Source organism: Gossypium arboreum, chromosome 3, assembly GCF_025698485.1.
Source record: "Gossypium arboreum isolate Shixiya-1 chromosome 3, ASM2569848v2, whole genome shotgun sequence".
Classification (NCBI taxonomy): domain Eukaryota; kingdom Viridiplantae; phylum Streptophyta; class Magnoliopsida; order Malvales; family Malvaceae; genus Gossypium; species Gossypium arboreum.
The window spans coordinates 125,263,036-125,286,385 of NC_069072.1; the positions used below are offsets into that span (position 1 = coordinate 125,263,036).

The 23,350-nt window shown below is 35.0% G+C and overlaps 1 non-coding gene across 1 annotated transcript; it reads left to right on the forward strand.

Annotated features, from left to right (window-relative positions):
* Positions 1-2,756: 2,756 nt before the first annotated feature.
* LOC128291011 (small nucleolar RNA R71) lies at positions 2,757-2,863 on the forward strand. Its single transcript, XR_008280789.1, has one exon. It is a non-coding gene; the product is annotated as a small nucleolar RNA R71 (small nucleolar RNA).
* The last annotated feature ends 20,487 nt before the right edge of the window (positions 2,864-23,350 follow it).

Genomic DNA, 23,350 nt, shown 5'->3' on the forward strand with positions numbered 1-23,350 from the left:
ATCGTTCAGTTCATGCGGCAGCTTCACTGTCTGACATCTCTAAGTGCCTTACACGATTTGAGCAGCAATGTTTTCAGCACTTTGATCTTATTGATGCGACTTTACATCAGATTTGTTAGCACTTCCACATCTCATTGCCACCCCCACCTCGCGAACCATCCTGCGATGACGATGTTTAAAAACTTTTTATTTATTATTTATTATTTTCACTTTTATCTTTATTTATCTTCTTTAAGTACTTTTATTTCATTTTCCTTTAATATTAGTTTAATTTTAGTTTTTACGATTTTTATTTTCGGCTATTTCATTACGAGTAATTATGCTTCATTATATTTCCTAAAGAGTTCCTGATTTTATCACAGTCATAAAGAGCTCCAAAGCTCTTCATCAAATAGGAACTAAAAACTCCAATGGCAAAGGTTCTCCACGACTGCCATGTCCTACTCGACCACGACCATAGCTACCACCAGATATAATATTTTTTTAGAGCAGGACTTATAGACTAATGAACCTCTACCACCAACGGAGTATCCTCCTCCACTCTCATCATTGCCTTGGCCGATTATTCTCCATAACTCCAATTCAAGGATTTTATTCATCATTCAGGAAGTTTTACCCCTCTCCCTATCTTATGATTATTTATCTATATTTTTCAATATATCTATCTTTGTACATTGAGGGCAATGTACATCTTAAGTGTGGGGGGTCTTTTATATCATCATTAAGAATCCCTGAATTTTGTCTTATTCTCACGTGAATCACTCATATCACTATTAGAATGAATTTTAATTAATTTGTGATTTTTATTGATATGTCTTGAATTAAAACATAGGCATTTATGCATTGATTGATTAAACTTTTAGACATTAGGGAATCAAACATGATAAGTTGATTTTTGAAGAATTAAAAAACTTTTAGGTTGCTTCCCTAAGTTTAGGTATTATCTTGAGTTGAAATTCACAAGTTTAAACATCAAAAAGCCATAATTTTTTTGTGAGATCTTGAGCCTTTAGAGTATATTTTATTTTTGCCATGCTCACTATTATTATGAGTGTGTCAGTATTGATTTGTTATTCTAGAACTTGCTTGATTATGCATGTCAAGACCACACCATTTGATTTGATATGTCAAGATGATAAAGGCACTTAGGTTTAACTCACTCACTCCAAAAAAGCCTACCTTCATAATTAACCCTTAGTGAACCCCTTTGAGCCTAACAAACCACCAATTGATTTACCCTCAATATTAACCCATAACCCATTATTGTTGAAATCCCCTAATTTGATCCCTATTTTTGTCGAGATTTACTTTGAATTAATTGCTTAGCTATGTTTTATTATTCATTGCAATAATTAAGTTCTATGTTATTTGACTTGTTCTTAAAAAAAACAAAAAAAAACTTCAATACATATTAGTAGTAATTCGTCGTTTTTGAGCTTGAGTGTTAATTCCATATTCTGAGAAGAAGCTCACTTGTATTCAACTGATGACTAGTTATTTTTCTAGCTAGGTAATTTTTCAATTCAATCTCTATTCTAACCTTTTCTTTTAGCTTGTGACCACACCCCCTAACCAAAGCCACATTACAACCCTCTAAAAGACCTTTTTGATTGATGTATCAGCTTAATATACAATGGTGGAGATTTGATTTTCAAGCAAGCCTATGGTAATATATTTTCATATTGACTAATGAGTGCTTTAATTGATGCCCTTAAACTCCTCGAGTGATTTGAGTGAGTCTTTAGTGAGGATGTTAAACTCTGTGATATTTTGATCAAAGGTAATCACTTAAATGAGGGGAGACACCTATGTTTTCGTGATAAAATGCTCAACTTGGAATGTTTGAAACTTTGATGTACTTTTAGTTGAATTTTCAAGGTATGAATACTTATGGATTATTTTGAGATATTATTGATAGGGATTATAAATTAAGAAGAATTTATTTTGATTGTGAGTTGAGGATTTTGCTTGAGGACAAGCAAACGCTTAAGTGTGGGGGTATTTGATAAACTGTAATTTATACATATTTTTATCCCATGCTTAGAACATCTACGGATGGTTTCTCCTTAGATTTGGTGAATTCAATGCTCCTAATTTTTTAATTTCATGTTTTATACTTAGGTGAGCATAGGAGAGTAAAAAGAGCGAGAAATGGGCTAACGGAGAAAATGGACCCACATGGGAAATCAACACGGCCTGGACTTCCTCACGCAGGCATGTCACACGATTTCTTCTTCTGATGGTAAGGTGGTTGTTGAAAACCTGGAGGATGTTGTAGTCTTTGATTTCCTTGACCACCCCACGAGAAATTGGGATGGTTCCTTCAACCTGCATTATAAGTATTACTATACGGGTTCTTTTAGGGTCTAGAGTTATTACCCATATAGTGGACTTGTTCCTCCTCGGTGCCAGGGTTGAAGGATGGATAATCTGGATTGTGCATTCCTCCATTTGAATCACATCTCATCACTGGGTGTACCTGAGTAGAACCATACAAACCATCAATCTTTTTGTTTAAAAGTTCTACCTGATTAGATAGCATAATAACCGAGTCGAGGTTGACAACACCAGCTGCTTTTATCGGCTTCGTTCTCATGACTTGCCACTGATAGTTATTCAATGACATATCTTCAATAAATTCATAAGCCTCTTCAGATGTTTTGTTGTTCAAAGTTCCACCAGCGGCTGCGTCGATAAGTTGTCTTGTTGAGGGGTTCACCCCGTTGTAAAACTTCTGAACCTGCAGCCATAGAGGTAACCCATGGTGAGAGCACCTTCTCAATAAATCCTTGTATCTCTCTAATTCATCATAAAGTGTTTCTAGATCCATCTGCACAAAAGAAGAGATATCATTCCTTAGTTTAGCTATTTTTGCCGGCGAAAAATATTTTAGTAAAAATTTTTCAGCCATTTGTTCCCAAGTTGTTATTGACCCTCGTGGTAATGAGTTCAACCATTGTTTAGCTTTGTTCTTCAATGAGAATGGAAACAACCGAAGGCGTATGGCATCTTCAGAAACACTATTGATTTTAAAAGTGTCGCAGAACTCCAGAAAATTTGCCAAATAAGTGTTTGGATCCTCATCCTACAAACCATCAAACTGAACAAACTATTATATCATTTGAATCGTGTTAGGTTTCACTTCAAAATTATTTGCAGCAATAGTAGGTCTAACTATACTCGATTCAGTTCCTGTTAAACTAGGTTTAGCATAATCATACATAGTACGAGGAGTAGGATTCTGTTCTACTGGATTTGCAACAATCGCAAAAGGTAGCGGATTATTCTAATTTTTAGCCATCTCCTCGGTTGCGGTGTGGATATCGTTCTCTTACTCTTCCTCTATGTATTTTAGACTTCGCCTAATTTCTCTTCGGTTTTTGCGAGCTTTGCTTTCAATCTCACTATCAAAAAGTAGAGGTCCTGATGGGTTTCTTCTAGTTATAAACTATAAAAACCTGCCAGAAGTAAGAACAAGAAAATTTAGTAAATAAAAACAAAATTAAATAAAAATAAAAATAATGGCTAAAGTAATAAAAATTAAGTGTTCCTAAATTTTAGTCCCCGGCAACGGCACCAAAAACTTGATGGTCGTGAAACTAACTATAAATTCGACTAAGGCAAGCGCACTTATCAAACAATAGTATAGTCGTGGTGAGACCGGAAATATTGTATCCACGAGGACTAAGAGTACTAGTAATTACTGTCTTTTTATTATCTAACCTAAGAATTAAAGTGTGTTTTTAACTAAAACTAATTTTCTAAATTAACTATGACTACAACAAAGATGAAGGTTGGAAAATACTTTAGGAAAAATCGATGGAGAAGACAATACCCAAGGAAGAATCCACCTAGATTCATCTAAATCAAAGGATAATAAGATTCGTCTTAGGTTTCATCTCCCTTAGGTATTTAGGGAGTTTAGCTCATAATAGTAATGGAAAACATCTTAAAGTTTGGAAAACAAAAAAACATAAAGAAACCTAAAGAACTTCTAGGAGATTGAGTGGAAATCTTTAGTCTTGATGTCGATCCTGGCTTCGAGATGATTCTGATGGCTTTTCTTGAGTAATCTCTACCTCCCACTCTCTGTGTCCCCTTCAAACCTCCTCTAGGGTATTTGTATAGGCTTTAGAATGCTTACAAACCCTCAAAAGTGCCCTTTTCCAAATAGAACTAGGCTTGGGCTTGACAGGGACTCGGCCGTGTTCCACGCCCATGTGGTGTATGGCTTAGGACGTGTTAGAGTCTGTTAAATAGACACGGGCGTATGGTCTACCCGTGTGAGGAAGTCCAGGCCGTGTTGATTTCCCACGTTGGCCCATTTTTCTCTATTTTTGGCCCATTTCTCGCTTTTCTTACTCTCTTATGCTCACCTAAGTATAAGACATGAAATTAACGGATTAGGAGCATCAAATTCCTCCAATCTATAGATAATTCATCCAAAACTATGCCAAGCATGAGATAAAAATATGTATAAATTACGACTTATCATCTACTGTATGTTAGGAATATCGTATAAAAATTTCGTTAGGAAATTTTATCGATTATATGATTAATTGATAAAATGACCAAATTGCATAAAATTCAAAATTTGAATTCTAGTAGCTAGAGGGATCAAATAGCTATGGAATTCAAAACTTGAGGTCCTTATATGGTAATTGTACCATTAAATGTAGTTATTAGATAAGCAAGCTTAGTCATCCATGGAAAATTAATTAAAGAAAAGGATAAAATTGGAAAGTTGAAAAATTAAAGATGATAAGTTAATTAAAGAAAAGATAATATCATTTTAATATCATCTTCCCCAAATTTTCTATGAAAACCCTAGCTAAGAGAAAGAAATTCAAACATGCTTAATTGGGTAAGTAATCTTGTCCCGTTTTTACTAATTTTTATATTTTTGAGATTGTAATAACCTAATCTAGTTATTTTGGGAATTAATTTGCAAAGTTATCAAAGTATCAAAATTTTTCAATGGATATGTATGCTGAAATTTTGAAATTTATGGTAGAAAATGAAAGGTTGTTGATAGATAAACAACTTTTGTAAAGGAAATTTTCATGAAATTGTAATTTAGGAACTAAATTGAAAAGATGAAAAATTCATAGAAAATTTTTTATTTTTGCGAAATACATGGGCTGTCAATGTTATATGTAAAAATCGGCTAGGCTTGGAACAATGATTAAATTGCATGAATTTCATTTTCTGAGCCTTGGGACGAAATCATTATTAATTAAAAGTTTAAGGGCAAAATGGTAATTTTGCCTAGGATGTGAATTGGATTGAATTTAATATGAATTGTATTAAATTGAGTTAAATTTACTCAAATAGATCCGGATAGACCTAGTACAGAGTTGGATCGAGGGAAGCAAAAAGTATCAGATTAGTAAATTCTCATACACAAACAAGTGTCGAGGTATGTTCGTGTAACTAAATTGTGAATATTTACATGTTTGAGTGAAATGTTATTTATCTGAATGTTGAATTATGAATTTGGTATGTTTAGGAAATAAATTCATAAATCCGATAATGCCTTGTAAATATTGAATCCCATTTGAATACATGAAAATTAGATTGGATATTGGGCTCCTATATTGGTTGTGGTCTTGCATATGTTGCAGACATACCATAGCTCGAAAGAGCATCCCATTATTAACTCTCATGAGCTTCCAGTTAAATGGCTCTTGCGAGCTTCCTGTTATAGCTCTTCGGAGAGTCCCGATATGTTGTGATCCTACATGTGTTTGTGGACACACCTTAGCTCTTATGAGCTTCCCGATTACAGCTCTTCGTGAGCTTCTCAATAATTGGCTCTTTGTGAGCTTCCCGTTTATGTGCTCTTACAAGCACTCTTGAATATGAGTTGACGGACTTACCGTATAGTACATTTTGAGTGTACTGCCCATGTATCCATCGATATTTTAAATGATTCAACGGGTAAAGTTCGATATGAAATGATATGAATTCATGATGAAATATTATGAGAAATACTTGAAATACTAGAATATGATACTCATATGTTCATTGGATACTTTGAGTGATAGATACATGTATGAGGAAATGGTATATTAATAAGCTCATTTATATTTCTTGGTATTTATATGAATTTACATAACTAACATGCTTCATGAGGATTTATGTGTGTTTAGGTTATTGATTTGGATGTACTATGAGTGCTTATTTTAAATGAACATGATTGGTAAGTTAATTTCCTGTTATACTAACTTACTAGCATTTAAATGCTTACTTGTTTTTTTTTTCCTTTCTTCTATTTTATAGTGCTCGAAAGCTCATAAAGGTTGGAATCGGTCAGAGCATCATCGCACTATCATTCAACTTGTTTTGGTATATATAACAAACTTATTTTGGTATAATGGCATGTATAGGTTAAGTTGGCCAATGATGACATATAAGTGGTTGGTTGTAACTTGCCATTGGAATGGCTAGTGATGGCTTGTTTGATGTAAACGTATGAAGGAATAACATGAATAACATAAATATGTGCTTGGTATGATTAGATTGAATTTTGGTAAATTGATATGTTTATACAAATAGGTAAGTTTGAATATATGAATACATGTGATGATATATCATACATAAGATTGGTTTTGGCTTGGTTTTAATGTCTTGAATTGGTTGGTGAATGTATTCAATTGTTGTTGTAGGTTGAAGGCAAAACTGGGTCAGAAAAGTGGCCTTGAAAATGACCTATTTTCATCCACACGGGCAGACACACAGCGTGTGTCTCAGCAATGTGTGACACATACGCAGGGCATGTGGTTTGGCCGTGTGTCCCCTGCATCTTTAAAATTAAGAAACAGAATGCTGAGATAACTTCACACGGGCAGAGACACGGGCGTGTGTGAGACACGGCCTAGCACACGGGCGTGTGTCTTGGCAGTGTGAATCTTGCATCTAAATAATGCAAGTCAGTATGCTCACACGGCCTAGCACACGAGCGTATGGCTTGGTCGTGTGACCCAAGTCAGTAGCTACCCTAATTTGATCGCAGGCTAGGACATGGCCGTGTGCCTCACATTGAATGCCCACACGGCCTGAGACACGGGCGTGTCACTTGGCCGTGTGAGCCACACGGGTGTGTGTCCTCTGCCCCTAAGAAAAATTTTGAAATTTTCGCTAAAAATTCTCTGAGTTCCTGATTTAGTCCCGACTTGTTTCTAATGTATAAATTGGGTTTCGAGGGCTTATATAAGGGACAATATGATTGAATATGTTTGATTACGGACATGAAAAGTAAATGTTACAAATTAACTGTTATTGATCTGTAAACTTCGATAATGCTCTGTAACCTTGTTCTGGCGATGGATATGGGTTAGGGGTGTTACATTTATTGGAATCAGAGCTACAATTTAGTCGATTCTTGGAGTAACGTAGCAAGTACAAGTTTAGCTATACATCACATTATATAATTTGTGATAGTGTGATAACTTCTGACCACTTTAAACACGTTTTTCATATAGTAATGTCGTCCAACCGAGCTGAATCTGAGGAAGCTGATAGCAATGCTCAAGCTTCAATGCCAAGAGTTACTTCAAGTAGTAGGAGGCTCGTATCTGAGGGCTGAGGTGATGAGGCAAAAGAAGCCTTCTTTCAAATGATGAATGAGTGGTTAACTGAATTTATAAGAACAAATCTTGTTGTACAACAACCTCCCCCTCCTGTACTTCCACCGGTTCCTGATATACCACCAGGTACAGAATTTGTTCGAACTAGGAAGCCCCCGATAGATAAATTTAGTAAATATAGGGAAGAAGAATTTAGGGCTACTGCTGAAGATGATACAAAAAAGGCGGAATTCTGGTTAGAGAATACCATCAGGGTTTTAGATGAATTATCATGTACACTGACTGAGTGTCTAAAATGTGCTGTATCACTATTGAAAGACTCAGCTTACCAGTGGTGGAATACTTTGGTTTCTGTTGTACTGAAGGAAAATGTTACATGGGAATTTTTCCAAATAAAATTCAAAAACTAGTCTATTAGTCAAATATTTCTTGATCAGAAAAGAATTTTTAGAGCTCAAACAGAGGAATATGACTGTATCCGAGTACGAGCATGAATTTTTTTGGTTAAGTAAATCTGCTAGAGAGTGTGTTCCGTGTAACAACCCTAACCCTTATCCATTACCAAAATAGGGTTATAAGGTATTACCGATCAATACACAACAAATAGCATACATTTATCAACACAAATCATTCATTTTCATACATTATTCAATACAACCACATTGTCCCTTATAAGGGCCTACGAAGCCTTAAATATGCTTTAGAAATGGTTCAGAACTAAACTGATAACATACAAAATTCTTAGAAAACTTAGAAAATTTTCAATCATTCAGGGTCCACACGCCCATGTGAAAAGGCCGAGTGCCTCACACGGCTCCAGACACGCCCGTGTCCTAGGCCGTGTGGAAACAGGGCATACATATTGCCTTGGGTCACACGGCTGACTAGACACCCGTGTGTCTAGCCCGTGTGCCCTTCGAAGTGGCTATACACGCCCGTGTTCCAGGTCGTGCCAAACCTGTAGGGTATACTAATTTATGCAACACGGCCAAGTCATACGCCTGTGTGCTAGGCCGTGTGCCATTTAGTGGGGTATACTGACTTGTACAACACGACCGATTACACGCCCATGTGTGAGGCCGTGTGGAGTATACTAACTTCAATTCAATTTCAACACGAGGCACACATGGCCGTTTATCATGACCGTGTGTAGCACACGACTGAGACACACACCCGTGTCTCTGCCCGTGTGGACAAAAACAGGCCATTTGCAAGGCCAATTTACCACCCTTACTCATGTTCACTTAAACAACCAAAATGGTACCATTTCATCATATTTATATGGCCAAAATCATCAACCAATGCAAAATTCATACAATATCCATTTCAACCAAATTCAATACTCAATTTAATACTATTTATCTAATCAAATACTTATGAACTCAACTTCTAAAATCATACTCCATCAAAGCATTTCTCAAGCATTTATACTCCACCAATCAATTAATAATTGAAGCAACTATAAACCATAACCACATTTATACCAAAACATACCAAACTAAGCCATCACTCATGGCTATATATAGAACCAAAACATATACATTTACAAGCCATTTCTAATAACTAAACACACAACCATATTAACATCATTTACAGGCCAACTCTCATGGCTATATTCATAACCAAAGTACCATAAGTAGCCTATACATGCCATATACTATATTTGTATAACTCAAAAGTACCAACTTAGATGTTTGATAGTACAATGATGTTCCCGATGACTCCCGGATCTGAGCTAGCTTTGATTCACTATAAAACATAGAAAAATAACAGAAAGCAAGCTTCATAGCTTAGTAAGCTTGTATGTGAATAATTTAATCAATTAAATACAAATCAACCAATTAAACATAGCATCACCATATACACATTAACTACAAACCTTTTTCATGTTTCATAACATGATCAAATACCATCTCATTGAACTTTCTCTATTTAATACTCGAATAGGTTCTGTATGTACTTGTACCGCCTCATACTAACCTCTTTCTCAACCACATCATTCATTTACTCATTGAACCATTCGCAATAGAGGTCGGATATTCAAGGATCTTAATTGATAAGAACCTATACCATGGTCCAAAGGCAAATCAAGGTAACTTATCCCAAAGTACCTATACCATGGACCGTAGCCAAATTAAGGTATTACTCGCACCCAAAGTATCGATATCGTGGCCTGAAGCCAACACAATAACCTAATGACATGTCACTAGCATCCGGGAAGTTACACTCGTCGATTCATCGCCGAACACATTAGTATAGTCCTATTCACAATTCAAACATTATCCATAATCTCATAATCACAGTTTATACAGTATCAAAGCATTTAAAATACATTTATAATGAAATTACCACTTACGAACTTACCTCGTATTCAGAATTGACGGATCGGATTGACTACTCGATAACCTTACTTTTCCCCCAATCTAAATCCAAATTCTTTCTTTCTTGATCTATATGTATTCAAAATTAACTCATTTAATCACCTACTCATTCAATTAATCCAAAAACAAATATTTAGACATTTTTACACATAAGCCCATAAACTTTTGCATTTAATCAATTTAGTCCCTATTTCACAAATATACAAAATTTACACAATTCAACTTAACCCATGCTTGGCCAAATTACCATAGTGTCCCTAGCAACCCATATCTTTCATTTATTCACACATTTAACCACCCATTTTCAACATTTCTTAATTTAGCCCCTAATTTGCATTTTCACCAAAAATCATTTAACAAAACTTGTTTAACTAACATCAAATACTCAATCACCAAAATTCATACATATTCATCAATGGAAACATTCAAAATCTTTAACATTTTTACAAATTAGTCCCTGGGCTAGTTAGTACTAGCTGCAACTATCTCAAAAACATAGAAATCATTAAAAAACGGGCTCAAAACATACCTTAATCAAGCTTAGAGTTGACCAAATATCTCAAGCCCTAAAATGGCCTTCTTCTCCTTTTATTTCGGTTAGAAATATGATGATATAAGCAAAATTTTCCTTTTGTTTTATTAATATTAACCTTATTTATCAAATACCAAATTTAACCTTAAAAACATTTAATAACTATACCAAATACCACTCCACTATTATCCATTAACTATGAAATGGGTTAATTACCACATAAGGACCTTACTTTAAGGTTCTATAGCTATTTAACACCTTTAGCTAATAGAACGATACTTTTGCATTTTACGCGATTCAGTCATTTTTCTTAATTTGAGCAATTAAACAATAAAATTATCTCACAAAATTTTCACACATATCAAATAAAATGTTGTAAACAACAAAAATAATATTAAAATAATTTTCTGATATCAAATTTGTGGTTCCAAAACCACTATTCTATTTAGCTAAAACCGGCTTGTTACATTCTGACTGAATTTGCTATGTGCAAACATTTTAAGGAAGGATTAAATGAAGACATTAAGTTATTAGTCGGGATTTTGAAACTAAAGGCATTTGTGGTATTAGTTCACTGGGCACATAAATCCAAGGAGCTAAGCAAAGAAAAGAGGCAAGCAGAGATAGAAGCCTAGAGTCTGAGTAAAAGATTTATGGGGAAGTCACAATCGTTGGCTTCAAAGAAATTGAAGATGATTGCTCTACCACATTTGTGGGGGATTCTGGGAGAGACCGAGGCTCTCAACTTTTTAATCTGAGATCTTTGGCCCCTTTCATAGCAAGTACAAAAAGTGTCGGTAATCCTAAATACAGATGCAAACATTGTAATAAATTGCATTTTGAGGAGTGCTGTATGAGAAGTGGGGCATGTTTTAGATGTGGTTCTCTTGACCACTACCTTAGAGATTGTTCAGAAAAGCCTGAAAAAGATATTGTTCAAAATTTGAAGACGAACAATCTTGTTTCGTGAGGTAGACCACCTCGTAACCTTGATAATGTTAGTGGTAGCCCAGGAGTGACAAAAGATTCAACAGTCAAATCTGAAGCACGAGCACTGAAAAGGACATATGCTATTCATGTACATGAAGAGGCCTCTGCATCTGACATTATTACTGGTGCATTTTCTCTTCTTAATACTGATATTACTGCTTTGATTGATCCTGGTTCAACACATCTATACATATGCACGAATTTAGTGTCTTTTAAAAATTTACTCGTTGAGTCCACTAAATTCATGGTTAAAGTTTCAAACCCATTGGGCCAGTTTGTGATAGTAGATAAAATTTGTAAAAATTGACCGTTAATGGTTCGAGGTTATTATTTTTTGGTTGATTTGATGTTGTTGCCATTTGATGCATTTGACATAATTCTGGGTATCGACTGGTTGACTCAGCATGATACAGTGGTAAATTGTAAACAGAAATATATTGTGTTAAAGTGTTAGAATGATGAGTTGCTCCGTATTGAATTTGATAAACAAGATGGCTTGTCTAATGTGATATCAGCTGTGTCAGCACAGAAATATATCAGAAAAGGATATGATGCCTATCTTGCATATATATTGGACACTAAATCATCTGAATCAAAGATTAAGTTAGTGCCTATTGTTTGTGAGTTTTCTAATGTGTTTTCGGAGGAAATACCCAGATTGTCGCCAATCAGAGAGGTGGAATTTTCTATAGATCTTGTTCCGGGGACGACACCAATATCTATAGCAGCTTATAGAATTGCTCCAACGTAGTTAAAAGAGTTGAACACGCAGTTGCAAGAATTTACTGACAGAAGATTTGCTCGACCCGGTTTTTTACCTTAGGGTGTATTGGTCCTATTTGTAAAGAAAAAAGGATGGATCTTTGCGATTGTATATTGATTACCAACAATTCAATAAATTCATAATTAAGAACAAATATCCATTGCCTCGTATTGATGACTTGTTTGATAAGTTGAAAGGTGCTACTGTATTTTTGAAGAATGATCTTCATTCCAGTTATTATCAGTTACAAGTGAAAGACTTGGATGTACCAAAGACAGCTTCAGAACTAGGTATGGACATTATGAGTTTCGTGTAATGCCATTTGGCATGACAAATGAAACTGCGGTATTTATGGATCTAATGAACATAATTTTTACACCATACTTGGATAGATTTGTGGTGGTATTCATTAATGATATCCTGGTATATTCTCAGAATGAAAATGGACATGCTGATCATTTGAGAATTGTGTTGCAAACTTTGCGTGAGAAATAACTGTTTGCCAAATTTAGTAAATGTGAATTTTGGCTTTAGGAAGTCAGTTTCCTTGGACATATAGTATCTGCAGAAGGCATCAGGGTGGATCCGAATAAAATTTCAACTATTGTTAATTGGAAGCCACCGAAAAATGTGTCTAAAGTCAAAAGTTTTCTAGGAGTAGCCGGTTATTATCGGAGGTTTGTAAAAGGATTCTTAATTATAGCTTCTCCAATGACACATTTGTTATAGAAAGATGTGAGGTTTGAATGGAGTGATAAATGCTAGTAGAGTTTTGACAGATTAAAAACTTTGTTGACTGAAGCACCAGTACTAGTTCAACCCAAATCGGGTAAAAAATTCGTAATTTACAGTGATGCATCATTGAATGGTTTGGGTTGTGTCTTGATGCAAGAAGGTAAAGTAATATCCAATGCTTCTAGACAGTCAAAACTACATGAAAAGAATTACCCGATACATGATTTAGAATTGGAAACCATTTTTTTGCATTAAAAATTTAGTGACACTATCTGTTTGGTGAAAAGTGTCATATATTCACTGATCATAAAAGTTTGAAATATCTGATGACACAAAAAGATTTAAACCTGAAATAGCATAGGTGGCTTGAATTAATAAAAGATTATGATTTGGTTATTGGTTATCATCCAGGAAAAGCCAATCTAGCTGTAGATGTTTTGAGCAGAAAATCTATGTTTGCTTTGCGAGCAATGAATACCTGATTATCTTTGTCTAATGATGGTTCAATCATAGTTGAGTTAAAAGCTAAATCGACATTTTTACAGCAGATCTGCGAGGCTCAGAAAAATGATAATGAATTACAAGCTAAACGGATACAATGTGAGTCACTTCTGATTCAGAATTTCAGATTGGTTTTGATAATTATCTGTTATTCAGGGGCAGAATATGTGTACCGAAGAATTCAGTGCTTGCACAAAAGATGCTAAACAAAGCTCATATTGGTACTATGTCTGTTCATCCATGGAGTAACAAAATGTATAATGATTTGAAAAAGATGTATTGGTGGCTAGGAATAGAACGAGATATTTTTGAATTTCTATCTAAATATTTGATATGTCAACAAGTTAAAGCTGAACATCAGGTGCCTTCGGGATTATTACAACCAGTTACGATATCGAAATGGAAATGGGAAAGAATTACTATAGATTTTGTGTCAGGATTACCCCTATCACCGAAAAAGAAAGATGCTATTTGGGTAATCATTGACGGTTTGATAAAATTTGCACACTTTATTCCAGTACGTATGGATTTCTCCCTGGATAGATTGGCAGAGTTATATTTTTATGAGATTTTCATACTGTATGGAGTGTCGGTCTCCATGTGAAACCCTCACCCGTATCCGATGCTAGGATAGGGTTCGTGGTGCTACCTAACTTAAACTCAACCAACTATATAAACCTGGGCCGAAAAATCTTAAACAATTTAAAAAGTTATCTTTTCATGAGCAATATGTCTCATATAAGGGCTTACGAGGCCCAAAACATACATTCGAGGTGGTTCGAAACCCAACCGAGAACTCATGAAAAACTTAGAAAATTTCACGCATTAAAACTCCACATGCCCGTGTTGGTATAGAACACATGTCCGTGTGCTAAGGACACGCCAATGTCCCAAATCCATGTCTGAAAATCTGGGCATTCTGCCAAAACCACATGGCCCAAGCACACAACTGTTCCCTATAACCGTGTCCTTCACACAGTCGAGACACACGACTGTGTCTATCGCCTATGTACTAGAAGCATGCATACTGACTTTATGACACAGCATGGGTACACGTCCGCGTAGCCTGCCCTTGTACTAAAATGACTTTAAAGTTTTAAGTGCAGGGGACGCATGACCATAACACATGCCATGGGCATGAGCCGTGTGTCACACACGGCCTAGACACACGCCCGTGTGTCTTACCCCTGTGGACAAACTAGGTTATTTCCCAAGCCATTTTGTCACCCATTTTGCACAACCTACACAAAATCATGTCAATATACAAATTTCATCACAATGGACACCAATTCATTCATAGAAAAAAAATTATATGTATTCATCAAAATGAATAATAGCCATTATTCTAGGCTTGAAACAAAGTAAAGGGCTTTTGACTTGAGCCAAAATACATGAATAACTCTCTTAATACAACATCCTAGTCTAGCCCTATACATGCCACCTTCAAACATATAAATCAAACTATACCGAGTGTTGCGGCTAGTAGTTTGATCGATATCTCTGACTTTATGGGATCCTTAAGCTAGCCTGGTGATACTGAAAGAAGAGGAAAAGGAAAAAGAGTAAGCATAAAGCTTAGTAAATTGCATATAAATAAATATACAACAACAATCTCACCATTTACCATCATGCTTATAGCTCAAAGGTAAACATAACTTAACTTACTCATTATCATCTACTCAAGTCTCATTAACTTACTCATTATCATCTACTCGAGTCTCATTTTCTAAATTAAGCTCGTTACTCATGCTTATCATATAGGTACATGTAACACTCACAACATTATCATCCTTTCTTTATCAAAATTGAACTATAACTTTCACCATTGAACTGTTTGGAATACTATTGGATATTTTATGAACCTTCAACATGGGATAAATTTGCCGATGTCATGTCCCAGACATGGTCTTACAGTAGCTCTCATATATGCGTGCAGATGCATGTCCCAGACATGTCTTACACTAGCACAACTCTTAGCCGATGCGTGTCCCAGACACGTCTTACACTGGCTATCTCTGTCGAGGCCGATGCATGTCCTCGACATGTCTTACTCTGGCACTCATCTCTGTGTCGATGCCATGTTCCAGACATGGTCTTACACTGGCCCTCATAATGTGGCTGTTGCATGTCCCAGACATGTCTTACACTAGCCCTCGTCTGGATGCTGATGCCATGTCCCAGACCTGGTCTTACACTGGCGCAAAAATTACACAATGTCTTGGCACGAATATCCAGTTCATATCTTAAGGTTTCAATGGGATATTTCTACTATCTCAAATATTACAAGGCATTATTAATTTATAACTTAACAACTCATACAATGTCAATTCAATGACAATATGAGTACAAGTATTAACAGTGTAGTTGTATTATTTACGTACAACTTACATCGGTTTACAAAAAGTTCTTGACTAGTCGACTTATTCGGATTGCTTGGCTTTGCCCCGGTCTAGGCTCAGTTTTGACAAATCTTGATCTATAATAACAATACACATCCATTTAGTCACTAAACACAATTAGGCATTCATAAATTCACAACTTTGGTAAAATGACCATTTTGCCCGTAGACCTTGGCAAAATGACCGCTTTTCCCCTATGCTCGAAAATCAATTTTCATCAAATTTCTTCATATCTCAAGCCTAGCAGAACCCTTTTTACTCTTATAGAAACTTCAAATTCTCACTATTTCACATATTTATCAACTATTTTACAACTTATGCAAAATAGCCCCTTTAGGTGTTTTCCATGAAAACTCCTTCACAAAAGTTGTTTATACATAACTAGGACTCATATTATTCTATAAAAACTCAGCAAACACTATAAATACATCCATGGCAACATCCTAAACCCTTTAATATTTTGTAAGATATCACCCTCATTTGAAAGCTCATGCTTCAAGGGTCTCAAAAATGCAAAAAATAATTAAGAGAAACTATCAAAATCACTTACTTATGAGTGCTTCAAGTTGCTGAAATTTCAAGCTCTTAAACCCTAAATATTTGCTGATATTTTTGGCTAAGAAGGGAGAAAAGATGATAGCTCTTTCCTTCTTTTTCATTTTCTTTTATTAAAAATGAAACTAGTCAAAATTGGTGACCTAAGCTTCACCTAACCTTCACAATTTTGTCTCCCCTCACTCCATGTCCGGCTAACACTATTAAAAAGGGTGTAATTTCCCTTTAAAAGCCTTCAATTTTGATTTTCTAGCTATTTAACACATTTGGGCACTGAAATGTAACTTTTGCCTCTTATGCGATTTAGTCATTTTTTTGAAATTGGACTAGAAATCGCTAAAATTAACTTACCAAAATTTACATGCACATATATGATCGTACCATAACTTCATAAAAAATAAAAAAATAATTTTCTAACTTTAGATTTGTGGTCCCGAGACCACTGTTTCAGATAGAGATCCTCGATTTATATCTCGATTCTGGAACAAGTTGCAAGAAGCTTTGGGTACATAGTTATATTTTAGTACTGCATTTCATCCTCAGACTGATGGCCAATCTGAATGTGTAATATAGATTTTAGAATATATGCTTCGATGTTGTGTGCTAAAATTCGAAGGTAACTGGGAAATGTATTTACCTTTAGTTGAATTTGCATACAATAATAGCTATCATAAATGTAGAACACCGTTGTATTGGACTGAGCTTAGTGAGAAAAAAGATACATGAAGTTGATTTAATCTTGAGACTGAAGAAAAGATAAAAGTGATTCAGGATAGTTTGAAAGCAGCCTCTAATCGTCAAAATTCTTATGCCGATCTTAAATGAAAAGAAGCAGAATTTCAAGTCAGAGACAAGGTATTTTCGAAGGTATCACATTGGAAGAAAGTTCTTTGATTTGGTCGTAAAGGAAAATGGAGCCCACAGTTCATCGGACCATATGACATCACTGAAAGAATCGAACCTATAGCATACAGATTGGCATTACCGCCAAAGCTTGACAGAATTTACAATATTTTCCATGTGTCTATGTTACGATGGTATCATTTAGATCTATCACATGTTATCTCTCCAACAGAGGTTGAGACTCAACCTGACATGACTTACAGTGAGGAACTGTTCAAAATCCTCTCACATGAGACAAAAAATTTAAGAAATAAAAAGGTAGCTTTAGTGAAATTTCTATGGCAACGACCTGGAATAGAAGAAGCTACCTAGGAACCGGAGGAAGTAATGAGAAAGCAAAATTCGAACCTTTTAACGAGTAAGATTTTCAAGGACGAAAATTCTTTAAGGGGGAGAGTTGTAATAGCCCATTTTTAGTGAAATCAGAACAATGGTTTCGGGACCACAAATCTGAGTCCGTAAGAAAAATGATTTTAAAATTATTTTATGGTCTATTGTATGTTAGGAATATAGTACAAAAATTTCGTTAGGAAATTTTACTGATTACATGATTAATTGATAAAATGACCAAATTGCATAAAATGCAAAAGTTGAATTCTAGTAACTAGAGGGATCAAATAGCTATGAAATTCAAAAGTTGAGGTCCTTATATGGTAATTATACCATTAAATGTAGTTAGTAGATAAGCATGCTTAGTCATCCATGGAAAATTAATTAAAGGAAAGGATGAAATAGGAAAGTTGAAAAATTAAAAGATGATAAGTTAATTAAATAAGAGAAAATATAATTTTATTATCATCTTCCCCAAATTTTCTATGGAAACCCTAGTTAAGAGAAAGAAATTCAAGCAAGCTTAATTGGGTAAGTAATCTTGTAACAGCCCATTTTTAGTCAAATCAGAATAGTGATTTTGAGACCACAAATCCAAGGTCAAAATATTTATTTTAATATTATTTTAAAGTCTACTGCATGATTATAAGATTGTCTGAAAGTTTCTGAAGAAATTTAACGTTTGAATGCTCAATTTGATGAAAAGGAGTAAATTGCGTAAAACGTAAAACTTAAGTTCTAATAGCTAAAGGCGTCTAATAGCTATGGAACTTTAAAGTTAAGGTCTTTATGTGGTAATTAGACCATTAATTAGATAGTGGATGATAATGGCTTGGCATAATTGAAATATTGAGTTAATAATAAGGTTAATTTTGTAATTTGGTAATTAAGGTTAAATAAATAAAACCAAAAATATGTTATCATCTTTAGTTTCTTTCTCAATCAAAATTTAGGGCTTGAAGAAGCCATGTTTATAGCTTTCATTTGGTCAAGCTTCTTATGCTCCTTAAGGTACGATTTTTGTCCCGTTTTTAATGATTTCTATGTTTTTGATATCGTTGCAGCTAGTACTAACTAGCCCAGGGACTAATTTGAAAAACAGTTAAAGATTTTGAGTGTTGCCATTGATGAATATGTATGATTTTTGATGATTGATGATAGATTATGAATATTTGATGTTAGTTAAACAAGTTTTGTTAAGTAATTTTTTGTGAAAATGCAAATTAGGGGCTAAATTGAGAAATATTGAAAATGTGTGGTTGAAATGTGAAATAAATGAAAATTTTTGGCTACTAGGGACATTATGGTAATTCAGCTAGCATGGGCTTATTTGGAATTTCACTAATTTGTGATTTTATGTAACAAGGACTAAATTGTAAAAATGTGAAACTTTGGGGGAAAAAGTGTAAATGTGCCTAAATGTGTGTTTTGGATTAAATTGAATGAATAGATGACTGAATAAGTTAAGTTTGAATACATTTAGATCAAGAAAGGCGGAATTCGGACCTAGATCGGGGGAAAACTAAAGTTATGGACTAAACGACTCAATTCACCATTTTAGCATCGAAGGTAAGTTCGTACGTAATAAAAAATGTTACAATTATGTTTTTAATGCTTTGATATTGCATAAATAGTATATATGAGACTACGGTCTTGTTTGACGACAAATCAACTATGTTTAGCACTTAATGTGCGATTCGGAATAGCTTCGGCTATATACGGCACTTAATGTGCAAGACTGAGATAGCTTCAGCTATGTAAGGCACTTAGTTTGCGAGATTATAATAGCTTTGGCTATGCTTTGGCACTTAATGTGTGAGATATTGAGTATTCGGCAGTATCACAAAAATGTATGAGTTTGTTATGAATTTGTATAGGTATGTACATGTAAAGCATGAAATCTAAATAGAAGAAGTTATGAACTTGTACATAAACACATGAGTAAGTATGATGAAGGTTTGTTGGTTATCATGATCTTGATGTTAATTAGTTCAAAATGATGATTTATGTATTATGAATTGTTGAGTATATTTAGTACGAACTTACTAAGCTTTATAGCTTACCTTGTTTGTTTCTTCCATGTTTTATAGTGAATTCAAAGCTAGCTCAGATTCGGGGATTATCAGAAACTACGTCATACTATCCAACCATCTACTTGGTACTTTTGAGTTATGTATAAATAGTATATGGCATGTATAAGTTTGAGTCATTTTGGTATGTTTGATGAATATGTATTTTGGGTCATTTGAGTTGGCTTATGATAATGACTTTGTTAATGTATATAAATGTGCAAATGGCTTTGTTTTGAATTTGGTAATTGACCTTTATTGGGTAAATGAGGTTGAATTGATATTGCATGTTTGGAATGGTTTAGTTAAATGGAATATGTATGTGAATTATGTTTAGTAAATCAAGTTGAGTTGATGGATTTTGAATAGGTAAATGAAATTGATTTGAGTATTAAAATGGTTAAAAAGAATATGGTATGAATGTGTATTCGTTGGTAACTTTTGGTTGCATATTTGTGTCTTAAAAAGGTACCATTTGAGCTTGCATAGGTATATGCAAAATGGGTGGCAAAATGGCTTGGTAAATGGCCTATTTTTGTCCACACGGACAGAGACACAGGCTTGTGTCTCAGCCGTGTGTGACACATGGTCATGTTGCACGACCGTGTGTCCTCTAGTGTTAAAACTGAATTGAAGTCAGTATGCTCCACACGTATCACACACGAGCGTGTGACTGGCCGTGTGGTACAAGTTAGTATGCCCCCTAAATGGCACACGACCTAGCACACGGCGTATGACTTGGCCGTGTTGCATAAGTCAGTATACCCTACAGCTTTGGCACGGCTGATAAACCATAAGTTATACATATTATTAAGCCATGCTTGGCATATTTATGGATGAATTTTCCTAGGTTTCATTGAATTTGATGCTCCTAATCCTTTAATTTCATGTTTTATACTCAAGAGAGCATAGGAAAGAGATAAGAGCAAGAAACGAGCCAAAAACCGGACAAAATAGGCTAATTTCAGTGTTCCACACGGACTAGGTACTTTCACACGCCCGTGTGTGACACACGAGTAGGCTACACGCTTGTGTGTCATGGTCATGTCGACATTAAATCAAGTCAGAATTGTACACGGCCTGAGTACTTTCACACAGGCGTTGCATACAGCCGTGTCCTTGTTAGACCCAAGTCTAATTCTATTTGAAAAAGGCTAATTTTGGGCTATTTTGGGCATTCCAAAGTCTATTTAAACACTCTAGAAGAGGATCAAAAGGGACACAAAGAGTAGAAGGCAGAAAATACTCAAGGACAGCCATCAGAATTAGCTCGGAAGCAGGATTTACTTCAAGACTGAAGATCTCCATTCAATTTCCTTAGAAGTCCTTTGGGTGTCTTTATGCATTGTTGTTTTCCTGATTTTTGAGATGTTTTCCATTATTATGAACTAAACTCCCTAAATACCTAAGGGGGATAAAACCGAAGACGGATCTTATTACTATTTGAATTATATCATAAATACTTGTTCTTATTCTTAATTGTGAGTTTTAATCCTTGCTTTAATATCCCAGGATATTAATTCAGGTTTTGATGTGCTTATTCAGTGGAGCAAAAGTCCTTGTTTAAGAGTAAATCTTCCATAATTAAGCGGAGTTGCATGCAATCCTAGAGATGGGACAACATAAATCTACCGGATTAGATTCAAATCTAATAAGGGAATCCATAGATCGATTTAATGCGATAATATGGGTTTTAAATAGAAAGAGATTTCAATTAATCAACCTAGAGTCAGTTGTTTTTAGTCTCGAGAAAGATATTAACATAAATTAGGGATTTCTACGGATTAAGTCAAGTGAATAAATCATCTAATTCAAAAGTAATAAGTGAAGTCTAGGTGAATTCTTCCTTGGGTTTTGTCTTCTCCATTGGTTTTTCAATAGTATTTTCCAACTTTTATCTCTGTCGTAATCCTAGTTAATTAAATAATTAGTCTTAGTTTAAAAACCTCTCTTAATTCTTAGGCTAGACAATAAAAAGATAGTAATTACTAGTACTCTTAGTCATTATGGATACAATATTTCTGGTCTCACCATAACTATACTACTGTTTGATAGGTGCGCTTGCCTTAGTCGAATTTTTAGTTAGTTTAGCGACCATCAAGTTTTTGGCACCGTTGCCAGGGATTAAGATATTAGGAACACTTAATTTATTACTTTAGCCATTCTTACTTTTATTGCAATTTACTTTGTGTTTTTAGTTTAATTTTTCGTTTCTAATTTTTCTTCTGTTTTCTTCTAGCAGGTATCTCTAGTTTATGACTAGGAGGAACCCGTCAGGACCTTTGCTTTTTGACAGTGAGATCGAGAGCACAACTCGCAAAAATCAAAGAGAAATAAGGCGAAGCCTATAATACATAGAGGAAGAGCACGAGGATGATACCAATACTACCGAATAGATGGCTGAAAATCATAATAATCTGTTGCCTCCTGTGGTTGCCACAAATCCAGTAAATCAAAATCCTGCTCCTCGTACTATGTATGATTATGCTAAACCTAATTTAACAGGAACTGAATCGAGTATCGTTAGACCTGAATCGAGAATCAAATTGGATAGCTGGCTAAGATGATTTTAGAGAGACCACCAGGGAGTCTACCTAGTAACACCGAACCCAATCCAAAAGATCATGTGAAAGCAATTACACTAAGGAGTGGGAAAGTGTTAGCTGAATCTGAAAAGAAGCCACCACAAGAAGCTGACAGAAACGAAAGAGAAGAGGTAAAACTCAAAAACAATGAAAATCCAGTGCCAAGGGAATATAAACCACCAATCCCATTTCTAGTAAAATTGAAGAAAGACCGCATGAATGCACAATTCAGTAAATTTCTTGAACTTTTTAAACAGTTGCATATTAACTTACCTTTTGTTGAAGCTATCTCGCAGATGCCTACATACACAAATTTTTTTAAGGAGCTTCTAACAAATAAGAGGAAGTTTGAAGAGTTTTCCATAGTAGAACTCAACATGGAATGCTCGACATATTCCAAAATAAACTGCCAACCAAACTGAAAGATCCAAGAAGTTTTACTGTTCCCTACTTAATTGGTAGTTTAAATGTTGAAAAGGCACTAGCTGATTTAGGCGCTAGCATTAATCTGATGCCTTACAAAATGTTCAAGCAACTTGGTCTTAGGGAGCCAAAACCTACTAGGATGAGTATTCAACTAGCTGATAGATCTGTTAAATATCCTAGGGGAATTATTGAAGATGTACTCATAAAAGTAGATAAATTCATATCCCCTGTTGATTTTGTTGTGCTTGACCTGGATGAGAATGTTAAGGTGCCCTTAATTTTAGGTCGCCCATTTTTAGCCACTGCTAGGGCTGTTATTGATGTGGGTGAAAGTAAACTTGTGCCTAGGGTAGGTGACGAAGAGATTATTTTCAAAATTTATGATGCCATGAGATTTTCTAGAAAACAAGATAACTCCTATTATTTTATTGATTCTATTGATCATGCTACTCAAGATTCTTTACAGGAAATCATACATAAGGACACGTTGGAACTGTGTCTTGCCCAAGGAGAGGAGGTAAATGACGATGATTCTGCGATAGGTAAGACAAAAGCTGAACTAAATTCTAATGAGCCTTCATTAAGACAGAAG